This window comes from Dermochelys coriacea, chromosome 25 (assembly GCF_009764565.3).
Source record: "Dermochelys coriacea isolate rDerCor1 chromosome 25, rDerCor1.pri.v4, whole genome shotgun sequence".
Lineage (NCBI taxonomy): Eukaryota > Metazoa > Chordata > Testudines > Dermochelyidae > Dermochelys > Dermochelys coriacea.
Genome location: NC_050092.1, coordinates 5,133,538 through 5,147,154, shown reverse-complemented (window position 1 = coordinate 5,147,154; position 13,617 = coordinate 5,133,538). Strand labels below are relative to the sequence as shown.

Here is a 13,617-nt window from a genome sequence, read left to right as displayed (position 1 = left end):
ATGTCTTGTGGGTGAACTGCTGACTACCCCAGGAATAGCTGCGTGATAATGCGTTCCCTTTCCTCAGTCGAGTGCCACTGTATTGTTCATCTCCAGTCAGTGTTGGCAAAGCGCTTTGAGATCTCCAGATGACCAGTGCCGTAGAAGAGCCGGGTACTATGATGAGTGGCTAGGTGGGGTTTTCCCCAAAACGCATTGCACCTGTTTCTTATCTCACTTGCCCCAACATAAATCAGGAGTAGCTCCATTGGAATCAGCGGGCCTGATTCTTTGCCTTCTTCCTTGGGTCATTTAGAGCTGTGTAAAGGGAATGTTAAAACGGTGGCATTATGAATTGCCTGTGAATTTCTGTCCATTCCCTTTGGGGCACCTGGCATTGGCCATTATAAGAAGACAGGATACTGGGCTAGATGGATCTTTGATCTGACCCAGTGTGGCCGTTCTTATGTGTTTTACACACCCACTGCACTGATGTAAATGAAGGTGCAAGGGATTGGGGGGCCAGCGGCGTTAGGCTGACGTGAGTTAGTTCAGATCAGGCCCTATCACGCTCCTGCTATATTAATCTGTTTCAGAAGATCTCCAGGTGTGACTTGTCACAGGCAGTGGCTGGGGATGGCCGCACTAAAGCCGCGGCTCAAGTCAAAGGGGCTTTGCTGCTACTGAGAGGAGCATGATGAGTCTTGCCTTGCTAGCTGTTTTTTAAAGTGCCTGACTTGCTGTTCCCTCCCTGGAACATGCATCCGACAAAGTGGATTCACAGCTTATGCTCCACTATATCTGTTAGTCTATAAGGTGCCTCAGGACGCTTTGCCACTTGTTCTGTCCCCATCGCTCCTGTCCTGCAGTGCAGTTCCTCTTGGATTGGATGTTAGGTTGGGTATGTTTTGTAGTTGGAGAGGAGATTGCAGAATGTGTGTAGACACACCCATGCTAGTTTTCATCTAGCTAACGTGGGTGCTGGAGCAGTGAAGCCGCCAGATCATGGACTTCAGCACGGGCAAGCTGTTCGAAGCCATACCTAGGGTACCTGGTGGCCTTGTACAGTTCACTTCTGTGGCTTTGCCACTGTTCATACCCGAGCTAGCTGGACTAAAGTGAGTTCTGGTGTGTCTGCCCATGCTGCAGTCACACTCCATGATTACGCTGCAGACACACACTGAGAATCATCTGGAGCCCAGGAACACAAAGCTACAAGGGGTCAGTGAAATTCCCATGCCCACCCTTCCCGATTGGTCCTGCCCAACCCTAACCAGGGCCTTTCCAGACAAGTGCCAGGCTGTCACTCGCCTTGCTGCTTTTTGGGGATGGTGCTTGGAGGTGCCCATCCTTGGTGCCTGGTGGAAGCCATTGGAAGTATTGTGCATGATGACCCAAGGCAGCTGGTGCCCCTCTGCTTCCCCTGGCACTGGGCAGGCTGGAGCTTCACATCATGCTGCTGCCAGAGCCTGAGATCCAGCCACTGCTCCTCAGCTGTCAGCGAGGCCATCACAGCGAGGCTGCTATAACTTGTGACCCATAGCTCCATGGGGGATGTGGAAGCAATGGCTGGGTTCCAGGGGAGGAAGGGGTTGGTGGCAATCACTTCGCGTGAATGAAAATGGTTGAGGGCTAAATCCTGCCCTTGGACACAAGTGTATGGCTCCTTTGGGAGCTTTGGCCCAGATCCTCACAGACATTTAGACACCCAACTTCCATGGAAATCAATGGGAGCTAGGAGCCACAGTACCTTTGACAGGTTTCAGAGTAGCAGCCGTGTTAGTCTGTATTCGCAAAAAGAAAAGGAGGACTTGTGGCACCTTAGAGACTAACACATTTATTTGAGCATAAGCTTTCGTGAGCTACAGCTCACTTCATCGGATCTGGGCCTGTGTGTGTCTGGTCACCAATCTGGGTGCTTCTGGAGTTGGGTCTAGGTCCAAGGCCTCACTCACACCTGCATCTGGGGAGATGTTCGCTGCCGGGGAGCATGCTGGGGGGAAGCAAAGGAAGGGGGAGTGTCCTGAGTGCTGCTACCTGCAGGGTCCGGACCAGCATTTCCCTGACGCGCCGAGATCCCTGCTTGAACCTTGACCAGGCTGCTCAATGGCTCCTGTGTCCTGTCACTAAAGCTGATAACCCAGCTCCAAACGCCCGGCATTAGTGAATCACGTGCAATAAAGGCAAATTACAATACAGCCTCTGTGAGCCCGCAGCTAAAAGCATCCCAGGGAGATGGTCTCGGTGGCCTTCACTCCAGTGATGTCAGGATACTGGCCACATTTTATTTTTGTGCCTTAGTCTGCAAATGTGAATCTCTGCTTCTGGACATGCCGAAAACTAAGCAAGCTCCGGCTGGAGTGTTGGCAGGGGCTGGAAGGCCACATCCTTGGCTGGTGGAAGTCGGTTAGTGGAGTGACACCAATTCATGCCAGCTAAAGATCAGGCCCATGCGTTCTCAAACACACACTGTCGCCGATGGCTTTCGCAGGCAAAACAAGAAGGTGAATTTCCCAGTGGTGGAGGAGCTGGTCAGGTGAAAAGAGGACTTCCCAAGGGGTGTGCCCCCGTGGGATATGGGCCAGCTTTTCAGAAGAACCCAGCACCCAGGGTTTCAGTGCATGTGGTTGTGGGGGGCGATTCTCCATTGTTCTTGGAGCTCTGCTGGGTGCTGAGAAGTTTAGTAAATCTACCAGTTGCATTTCGGGTGTGTGCACCCTGCATTCAAAGTGTAATTGCAGCATGTGTGAACATACCCACTGGAGCTATGATCTAGCTAGCTTTAGGACAGGCTCTGTGAGCCCTCCCAGGACCCTAGGTAAGTACTCAGACAGCTGGCCCATCCTGCTGTGGCTTCACTACTACCGGTCCTTGAGCAAGCTAGATCAAAGCTCACTCAGGTATGTCTACACATGTGGCAATTACACCAATTACCATGCAGACATCCTCTTAGGTGCCTAAGGCTTTGTCTCGATCAGGAAAAGTCATGTTTAGGTTAGGGTTAGCCAGTGAGTGTGTAAGGTAAAGGGGAACTAACCTTGATGCCTTAGCATCATAGGGTTAGAAGGGACCACAAGGGTCATCTATTCTGACCCCTTGCCAAGATGCAGGATTTTCCTAGTCTCAATAAACCGGAAATAGAACCAAGCACTCTTGGAAATCTGGCCTATGAAGCTCATCCACTGAAAGGGGAAAGGCAGCAGTTCCCCTGACTTGATTTTAGCTAGATGCAAATTCCAGGTGGTGAGTCTATGAGCAGCCACCTTCCCTAACTGGCACTCGCTACAGCATCCCACTGATGCACAGATTCCTGCGGTTGCTGACATTTCTCTCCTAATGGTTGGCTCTTTATTTCTAAATGTTCTTAGTTTAGTCTGTCTGCTGCCTGGACCCAGACTAAGTTCACGTACCTTTACGGTGAGATGTGAGAGTTACTTCATCTTGAGTATATTTCTCTTCCTTTCAATAAGTTGAAAACTATGATCAAAAGATCATAATGAGACAATGAAAGATTGAACTATCACCACAATGTTTTAATTTAATTCCTGAGAGACCACTTGTTTCTTTGTAAGGCTTTAAAGCAAGAGGGATGTCTTCATGCTCTAGCACCGCTCCTGGTTGTGGGTTTGATGCAGGAGTCTCGGGGCGAGGTTCTCTGGCCTGACTTGCGGGGTATCGGACTGGGGGGTCGTAACAGTCCCTTCTAGCCTTAACATCTACGAATTAAGCAAATCTTAAGAGAGTCGCTTCATCTTATCCCCTAGGGAAAGTGGATGCCAGAGGTAACAGGATGGGGCTCGATCCTGGGAAGTGCTGAACTCTTGGGAGCTCAGCACCTCGGATCAGGCCTGGTATTTGTACTTTCTGGGTCCCCATTATATACTGTGGGACTGAGAGCCCTGGGGTCTGGGTTGCATCCCATGTCTGCCACTGACTCACTATGTGCCCTGTGGACAAATCACTGAACCTTTCTGCCTCAGCCTCTCCAGCTGTAAAAAGGGGTTAGCTATGGGGTGGGGCAGAGTTAATTGATTGACAGTGAAGGGCCAGGAGCCAGGCATGGGGATGAAATGAGCCAGCATGCCCCCACCTTAGCCAAAGCAAGGGGGGATCCTCCCATGTTTAGGGGCAGTGAATTCCCATCAGTGACACTGCAATTTAAAGGGGAGCGGATAAGAGGTCTGGATCGCTTGTTCTGACCTCTGCCCTGCTCCAGCCCATTGACTTCAGCCTGACATTTGGCCAGGTGTCCTTCATGCAGGCCCTCGCTCAGTGGAGCTGGCTGGGACAGGGATGGGGACGTTCCCTGGGGTGGGCCGGATAGCATGTGATTTGGGAAGGCCAAACAGGAAACTCCCAAGAAACAATGGAAAGGCTGCATCACTAGCTAGCCCCAGAGCGCGGCTGGGGAAGAGCTAAAGCGGAGGAGAGGAGCAGCTTTGGCATCTTCTCTGATCATCGGTTGCCTGCTATTTTCTAGGCTGAACGTTGGAGGAGTCCTTGCTTTGTAGTACTGGCCATTGTCCTAAGGCTGCCTAATATCTACCATTATACACATTTTTCCAACCACTGTTGGAAGCACTTTAGCACCATCATGATTGGCCGCAGGACTTTGAAATTCCTGGGTGGTGATGTGTGGTTCTTTCACCCCTGAGGGCTGCTCACCTCCTCCCCATGCTGTGCTGCCCAGTGCAGCACTCTGGGAGCTGACCTTGTCTGTGAAGACTGAGGTAAAAAAGCATTGAGTACTTCAGCTTTTTCCACATCATCTGTCACTAGGTTGCCTCCCCCATTTAGTAAGGGTCCCACACTTTCCCTGACCACCTTCTTGTTACTAACATGCCTGTAGAAACCCTTCTTGTTACCCTTCACGTCCCTCGCTAGCTGCAACTCCAATTGTGCCTTGGCCTTCCTGACTACACCCCTGCATGCTCGAGCAATATTTTTATACTCCTCCCTAGTCATCTGTCCAGATTTCCACTTCTTGGAAGCTTCCTTTTTGGCATGCTCACGGCAAGTTATAGGTTCCCTGCTCTAACCACTACCTTATACTCCCAGTGGTGGAAATAGAATCCAGGAGTCCTGTCTGCCAGTTTCCCTGTCTCCATCGCTCTCCTCTATTTGTCCTCTGCACCCTGGTTTATTTTTACTCCTTACTAGACTCTAATCCCCTGTCAGGATTAATTCTCATTCTGCCCTCCACTCGAGAGAAGCTCATTTTATATGGGAAGGACACAAAGGTGGGACAGGGGTGGAGATTGTGAATCCTTCAAGAGGCTTACCCAGCACAGATGCAGGAGGCCTGTGTCTCAACTGGAGACGCAAGGTTAGAAGGGGGTTGGTTTTCTGCTCCTGATTCATGAAAATGAATTTAGCTGGAGACAAGGGAAGGGGCTTGAGTCATAGACTGTAAGGCCAAAAGAGAGGCAGTGTGGCCTAAGGGCTAGTGCAATGGCCTGAGACCTTGATTCTATTCCTGGCTGTGCCAATGGCATGCTGGGCGACCTTGGGCAAGTCACTTATCCCTCTATGCCTCGGTTTCCCCATCTGTAAAATGGGGATAATGACACTCCTTTGTGAAGAGCTTTGAGATCTGTGGATGAAAAGTGCAGGGTATTTCTAGTCTGACCTCCTACATGTGAATGTCATCCAGTTAGCCCTGCCTTGAGGCCAATAACTTGTGTTTGGCCAAAGCATCTCTCCCAGCAAGGCAGCCAGTCGGGGACTTGAAGAGAGCAAGACATGGAGAATCTTGGGAGTTTGTTCCCGTGGTTACTCCCCTCACGGCGACAAACGGGGGCCTGATTTCTAATCTGAATGCATCTGACTTCAGCATCCAGCCATCAGTCCTTGGTCTGCCTCTCTGCTAGATTCACAAGCCCTTTGGGGCACGGGATTTTCTCCTAAACCCTCACATTGTGTTACTCCAGAGCAGCAGCGGGAGTGATAAGTTAAAAGGCCTTGGAGCCTGGTTTTCTTTTCCTGGTTGCAGAAATCCAGCTAATGAACCGCCCCTCCTTGGACAGCCCCGGGGTGTAACTCATTTTTCTGGGCATGGCTAAATACCATCCACAAATGACAAACGTGTTTCAACCAGTGCGGCTGAAGGGGGCCAGCTAAGCAGGCGCTGACGGATGTGAAGGAGGAATGATTTTAGGGTTTTCGGAGGACATTAGAGGCGATGGGATGAAAGGAAAAGGTAGGTGACATAGCAGGAAAAACTTCCTCCTGGTGCAGACTGAGGGGGGGCGGGGGGGAGTCATCTCCCAGAGGAAGTGGTGGGAGCCCCAGGGCTTGAGTCATTTGAGTTGAACTAGACTAAAAAATACCCAGGGTGATACGCTGCAGGGAATGATCCTGGACTGGCCTTGGGAGCTGGACTAACAGCTCAGCCCCAGCTGCAATTGCTGCACTATGCAAAACAGGATAGCCTAGGGGATAAAGCACTGACCTGGGATGGAAGAAACTGGGTTTTATTCCTGGCTGTGCCAGGGTGACCGTGGGCAAATAATTTTCCCGCTCTGTGCCTCGGTTTCCCCATCTGATACTGACCTCCTTGGTAAAGTGCTTTGAGATCTATGGCTTAAAAGCGCTATATATTGGTTTAGGCATTATTATTGTTGTTGTTGTTGTTATTGTGCTTATTCTTAGCCCAGGAAGTGCCTTGAGCTAGACTGGGCTCAACATGATCTCCAGGCTAATTCCTGAACTTGCTTTGCGGCAGGTCCAGCCAGCTGCCGCCCTGTAGGGATGGGATCAGAGCTGAGGCAGGGGAAGTCACCTTTCCCTTGAGCTCCAGCTCCAGATCTCCTGCCATCTGTGATGCTGGGAGCTTGGCTGGGGGATTAGTACTGGATCATCTGACTCAGGCTGGGTGTCATGTCTTCATGGCAGAGCCCAGGGCCAGGTTTCCAAGGGCTCAGCACCCACCTTTGGGGCCAGATTTCTGAGCGAGCCAAGCACCCGACAGCCCCTGTGGGCATCATTTAGGGCCTCCTCTTTGAAAAGCCTGGCCCAGATAAATAGCTTAGGTCAGAGATGCCCAATAACCACAAATAATAGCACTTGGACGCGTCAGCTCTTCCTTTGGCGCCCAAAGGCTGAGGGGGCCCTGCAGCATCGGCTGTGTGCGTTCGGGTGCTTTGGTTACCGCAGAGTGTGCGGTTGTGTAGCTCGTACAGGACGGGGGCATCAGCAGGGCTTCAAGGGCACCGGGTCACAAGGACCCCAGGAAATAACGTTTCTACAATTGGAGCTGGGTTACTGAGGGGTGCACACGTCAGCCCAGCCTGCGGGAAACCCCCCTCTGATTGGCTGCCTTCACTACCGCCCCACCCCCTGGGGGAGAGCAGCCAATCAGAGGCACACGGTGCAATCGCAAGCCCCCACCGTTCTCACAGGAGAGCCCATCAGCACAGGGTGGGTTGGCTCCCCCTTCCCCTCCTGGGAGCAATGGGGACTGGTGGCTCCTCTCCCTGCAGCACCTGCTTGGGAAGGGCTGGGGGGTGGAGTCCCAGCAGCTGCCGGAGGAGCAGAGGTGCGGGGGGGCGCAGAACTGATGGGGGGCAGGCAGATGCAGTGTCACTTCCCTTGCCGTAGACAATGATTCCCTCCATGCTCCTGACTTTTTTTGGACCACTTGAAGCCACGGGCGTCAGGACTCCTGGGTTCTGTTCCTGGCTCCACCATTGACTCGCGGGGTGACCTTACGTAAGTCACATCCCCTCTCCAGGCCCGGGTTGCCCCATGTCGAATGGGGCTAACGCTATGACCCAGCTCTGGGGCTGATTCATTCCTGTTGGTGCGACTCTCCGAGAGCCGTGGAAGGATGGTGCTGGAGACGGGCCAAGGGCCGTTGTTATTCCCTGAACCCCACCAGCGCAGGGGTTTACAGCCTCTGGCTCCTTCCCTCCTGTGGGACGGGAGTGTCTCCTCATTCCGGAGCAGGGGAGGGATCCCAGCCTGCAGAGACTAGACTCAGAAGCCCCTCCAGCCCGCTGTGTCGTACTCACCACCTGCTCACACCCTTTGCTGGTGCAAGGCTCTCCTCCTCTGAGGGCTCTGCCTTCTGCTCTTCTGGCAGCCAACCCGCCAGACCTGACCAGGAACGTGTCTGGGAGATGCCAACTGGGGTGTTGGCAATGGCTGTGCCACTGTGGAACAATACGGGAGGGGGAAATGGGACCTACCTATCCCCTCTCCCCACTGACCCTGCTTGGTACAGTTTGCAGCGGTAAGGGGGTGCACGGCCTTGTAGCCCAGTCTCTGGGTGACGGAGAAGGGGCAGAACTGCTCTGACTAGCATGGCCCCACCCGCCGCTGAGTCACGGCTCTGCCAGGAGGGGTGCGCTCTGCCATCCGAGTAAGGGGGAACCAGAGGCCGGTTCTCAGCCTGTCTTCACCCACAAGCATCTGATAGGAATTCCCAGCCTCCCATCTGGCTTGGGTGGGGGTGGGGAAAAGCACGCTGAGATGCCTATGAGCCTCTACAGTGCTCCAAAGTTGGCCTCTCTGCCCTGGGTGGAAGTGAACGAATGTGCCGGAACCAGCTCGCTCCACGGGCCCTGATCCTGTATGGTGCTGCTCGCATCAGGGAGCAGAAGTTGCTCAGGCCTTTAAGACTGTGGCCAAGCTGAGTAACACCACCCCCACCACCGACATGCACCCCCTCTAGGGTGGGGCGTGCCTGCCGGTGGACAACACACTGCAAAATCTGAACCTGGGACCAACAGCTCCCCTGTTGCAAAGCATCATAGGATCTTTCATAACCACACAGACCAGGGAGGGTCTCTGTTTCGTAAAGTCCCAGCCAGCCCAATGCAAGGGGGTGTTGTGAGACTCCATTAACAAATGTTTACCAAGCACTTTGGCTGAGAGACTCCATGGAAAGGTGACACCTTGTTTGTATTGATCCAAGGCTCCTCTGCTGTTTGCCAGGGTGTTTCCCCAGGCCGGGAGATCCCAACCCATTGTCAAATTCTGGCTGGCTCCATGCTCCACTCTAGGCGAGCCCCTTTCCAGACTGGAGCTGCCGGGGCAGTTAATCCCCCTGGGTCAGCTGGGGCCACTGGTCCCGTCTGATGTGACACATCTGCCTCGCTTAGACTGGCTGCCTGGCGCCCTGCATCGTCCTTTTTTTCGCCACCTTCATGGGGAAGAGGAGCTCTTCGGCCCAGTCTGCGCTGTCTTTTGACCCCCAACTGGTCATGGGGCTGGCTCCGGGCGCGGTGTGTGGCCCCCCACAACTAGTAATGGGGGAAGCTGGCAGGGGGTCAGCTGGGGGTAGGAGGGAGGCTGACGTGCATTTTATACCCAGGCTGAATTCTTTACCCGAGGTAAATCAGACTCAGGCTTATAAACGGGGTTGAGGCTCTGAGTGAACAGAACAGAGAAGAGTGTAGACACATCACTGAGCTGGGACCAGCAGGTGTGTGGGGTTTGCAAGCCTGAGCAGCCCTAGAGGAGGAAGACAATAACCAGTTCTGCAGGCTTGTAGCTCTCCTTTCATCTGGGAGCATCAAAGCCCTTTGCAAACACTCAGCAGCATCTGGGAGGCTGGTTAATTTCCAGGTGGATGCCACCCAGGAGGGAGGTTGTTCCCTGGGGCTTCCACTAGGGCGGGCTATGCTGGGAAAAGGGGTTTGGAACGATGCAGGGTGGGGCAGGGTGGCACAGGGCACTGCCCCACCTCCTGACATGATGCCCTCCCTGACAGCTCCCTCAGCAGGTCAGCCATGGGGAGGTGGGTTGAATCAGGTCAGGATTAAGGCTGAGGAGCAGTCAGAATGGGGGTGGTGGGTGAAGAGACAGGAGGACAGAAGGGGGCTTGATGGGCACAGAGGGAGAACTTGGTCTTTTGGGCACATAGGGGAATTGTGGGAAGGTGCTTGGAGGACTATCACACTCACGTGGTTTACCCTGCATCCTCACTGCACACTGTGGGGTTACCAGCCCTAGTGAAAGCAGCACCCAGGTGTTAGCCTATCCCTTCCACTGGGCCAGCTAGCCTGGGTTGAAAGCACCACTCCACTTGGGTCAGAGAGTTTTGTATGTGGACGGGAGCTGGGTTAAGGGCAGAGCCTTGCAGTGAAGATGCTCCCTTATAAGAGTGTGGTTAGAGCAGAGGCTCACATATCTTGGCTGCACTTTGAGGCTCCAGGCTAGAGGCTGATTTCAGCCGCTGGTGGCAGCGTAGCTCTGCCTTCTGAAGTTTATGAATGCTTTTTGCACTCATTGCCCAAGACCCACCCTGTGTGCTCCTCACACCCGCAGGCCCAGCACCCCAGTCCCCTCGTCCCCTGTGCAATGCCCCCTGGGTAACGGGCTCTGCCAGCGCTCAGGATGTGGCTGCTGGGCATGAAAGGCTGTCGCTGGAGGTGCTGGAAAGGGTGATTTTCAGGAAGGTCTGGACTCTGATGCCCAATCCGGTTGTCAAGACAGCTGGAGCACTCCAAATATCCAACCCCGGTGAAGGGGGCACCTCTGGTTTTATAATGGGACACAGAAATGCTGCAAATCTGCACATGCAGGGCCCGGTTCTCAGTTCCTCCCTCACTGCAAGTAAGGCAGGGACAGAAGGGTGGGGGAAAGGCAAATGTGACCTTACACCACCTTTGCACTCCCTGTATTCTGAGACCTGTTTGGCTTCTGGTGTAATTAGAGCAGATCTCAGGCTGTTCTAACTTGTGCTCTACTGCCTATGGGCCACAGGGAGCCGAGAATAGCCACAGTGCAGAGCACTCTAGCCATGTCCCTGATATGCCCCTATGCAGGGGACTGGAGGCAGGGCTGGTTTAGTGTCCTGGGATCATATTCACCTACTTTAAGGCTCCTTTACACTGCCAGACTGGTGCTCAGGGGCCTTGGCGTAACTGAGAATCAGGTTCTGAATATTTTAAACACCTGCACTTCCCAGTGTCAATATCTGAACCAGACGCTCAATGGTTTATTAAGTGCAGTAACTTTTTTTAATGGTTTGGACACGTTGGGTTGTAGTAAGAGCTGGTCTGCAGGGGGAAGGTGCAGCAGTTAAACCACAGGTATAAATGTAAACTGATTAAGACTGGGGCAAACTGCAGTGGAGATGCCCCTATTTCAGTCTGAGTGGCTTATATAAGATTGAGCTTCTTATTAAATATTATTGCCATTATTATTTGTAGGACCAGTGATGGAGAATCCCACTGCGCTGGGTGCTGTACAAACACAGAACAAAGGGACAGTCCCTGCCCCCAAGGAGCTTACAATCTAAGTATAAGACATGAGACAACTGCAGGCATGGGAGTACAAGGACAATATTGCTTAGCATGATAGGCTGTGGTCTCAGCAGCATTGTCAAGTTTTCTGTACCAAGCTCTTATACAGGTTTTCATCAGTCGAGCTCAAAGTGCTTTAAAAACAATGTCAGTATCATGATCCCCATTTTACAGATGGGGAAACTGAGACACAGAGAAGGGCAGTGACTTGCGCAAGGTCACCCAGCAGCAGAGCCGGGAATAGAACATATAGGTCTCCTGCGTCCCAGTCTCTGTCCACTAGGCCACCTGGCCTCCCAAGTAAGCCGCCGTCAAACTGAAGTAAGAGCGTCCATACACAGATCTGCACCGATTTCACTACATTGGTTGTAAAACCCACTGGTGCATCTCTCTCGTGTAGCCACGTCCGAAGAATCATAGCCACAGGCCCATGCAATGCGAGGCTATTCGATCCCAGGAAACGATGGGCCCCAATCCTGGGTGCACAGACCCCTGTGATGACACACCCTTAGTTTACAGCTCTGTTACTTTTACCAATGAGGCTTCCTCTCTGGGAGTTTTATGTTATTCCCTGCTCTGAAAACAGCCGTCCAGATGCAGAGCTGAGAGTACCCAACTTCCCTGCTAAAATAACGGGACCTTTGCCATCCGCTGCTGCTGTGCCATCCATGTGGCGCCCGCGTGGATCATGCTAAGATCACCGAAGCTGTGGCACCGCAGAGCCTCTTTGGAGCCTGCAGATTAAAACGCCAAGATAGATTGACATGTTTAGTACAACTGGATCACTCCTGCTTGAGAAGCAAAGGCTGGGTAGGGCACTAGCCTAGGAGGTGGGAGATCTGGGGTCAAACTGCTGCTCTGCCACAGATTCTTTGCACGGCCCTTGGACACGTCACATCGTCTCCCTGTGGCTCAGCTCCCCCCAGCTGTACAATGAGGATTGTTGGCCTGCCTGGTGTATGTTAAAGACTGTGAGGTGCTCAGATATTAGGGTATCGTGGGGCCAGTTAAACACCAGAGGTAGAACCTGTTATTGATCCGGTGTGTTATGAAATAGGGTACTGGACTGGGAGCAGGTGCGGCAGGTTTGTATAATTTTTGGTGGTGCCCAGAACAGGTCCAAGTCCTGCTCCCCCCCGCATATTGTTGCACATAACAAAATTAATGGGGTGGAGCCGAGGGGTTTGGAGTGTGGGAGGGGGCTCAGACTGGGTCAGAGGGTGTGTGAGTGTGGGGGGGTGAAGGCTCTGGCTGGGGATGAGGGATTTGGGGTGTGGGAGGGGCTCAGGGCTAAGGCAGTGGGTTGGTTGGCGGTTTGGGACCGGGGATGAGGGGTTCACAGTACAGGAGGGGGCTCAGGGCTGGGGCATAGGGGGATGCTCGGGGCAGCAGGCGGGGCCGGGGGAGAGACCTGGCCCTGAACATTGGTGGATCCAGGCCCCCATGCCGTGAATTTGCTGGAGCAAGGGCATCATGGGCCCATATAACTCGCCGCCCCTGACTGGGAGAGCTGTTATTGGTGTGATGGTAGCGCTTAGAGGCCCGGTTGTACAGGGTGCCGTACATCCAGGTAATAAGAGACATTACCTGTCCCCAAGAGCTCACCCCCGAAATAGTCACGACATACAGGAGAGGCAGAGAAGTGACTGGTCCAAGGTCGCCCAGCAGAACCAGGAAGAGAACCCTGACTCCTCTCTACATTGCCACCTGGATTCTAGCTCTGGCTCTGACACTCACCCGGGTGCCTCAGTTTCCCATTCTGTAAAGCGCTTTGAGATCCACCGATGAAAAACTCAGGGAAGTTGCTCAGAGTTGTCCTTTGATCCCTGGTTCAGCAGGGACCCTTGGCTGGATAATGTCAGCCACGGCATAGTCGGTGCGCTCAGAATGGGACAGGTCACCTGGCTTGCACCTTCTGATCCCTTCCTGGTCACCTCCTGGGTTGAGTGGCCTCTTCTCGCTAATCCAAGGAGTTTTTAATGCAGCTTGAGGGAAACTCCAGCCTCTGTCCCCCATGTTCCTGTGCAAGAAGCCCCGACCTCGTGCCCAGCCTGCAAATAATGAAGTGGGGACAGTGTCACTACAGTATATATGAAGTATGAATACCTCACCGCCCCGTTTTGCACAGCTTCCAGAGTAACTGGGCGCGGGGGGGAGGGAATTCAAGCATCAAGCAGGCACCTAGCCTACCGGTAGATGGGGGGTTCGCTGCGCAAATGAAGCAAGCTCGGGCTTGCAAGGGTGGGGTGAATAGTTCACCCAATTAAGCATGGAAATAGCCGCCATGCAAACCCTGTCGGGCGGGGGGAGGGGCGAGAGTAATTGCTGCAGCCTATGAATTATGCATCCGACATGCACGAAGCAATGAAGCATGCACCCCTGGTGC

At 53.2% G+C, this 13,617-nt stretch overlaps 1 long non-coding RNA gene across 1 annotated transcript; it reads right to left on the bottom strand.

Annotated features, from left to right (window-relative positions):
• Nucleotides 1-10,927: 10,927 nt before the first annotated feature.
• Nucleotides 10,928-13,592, bottom strand: LOC122457517. The gene is made up of 2 exons (XR_006277069.1): nt 12,969-13,592; nt 10,928-11,965 (listed from the first exon to the last, which is right to left on the bottom strand). It is a non-coding gene; the product is annotated as an uncharacterized LOC122457517 (long non-coding RNA).
• Nucleotides 13,593-13,617: the final 25 nt, after the last annotated feature.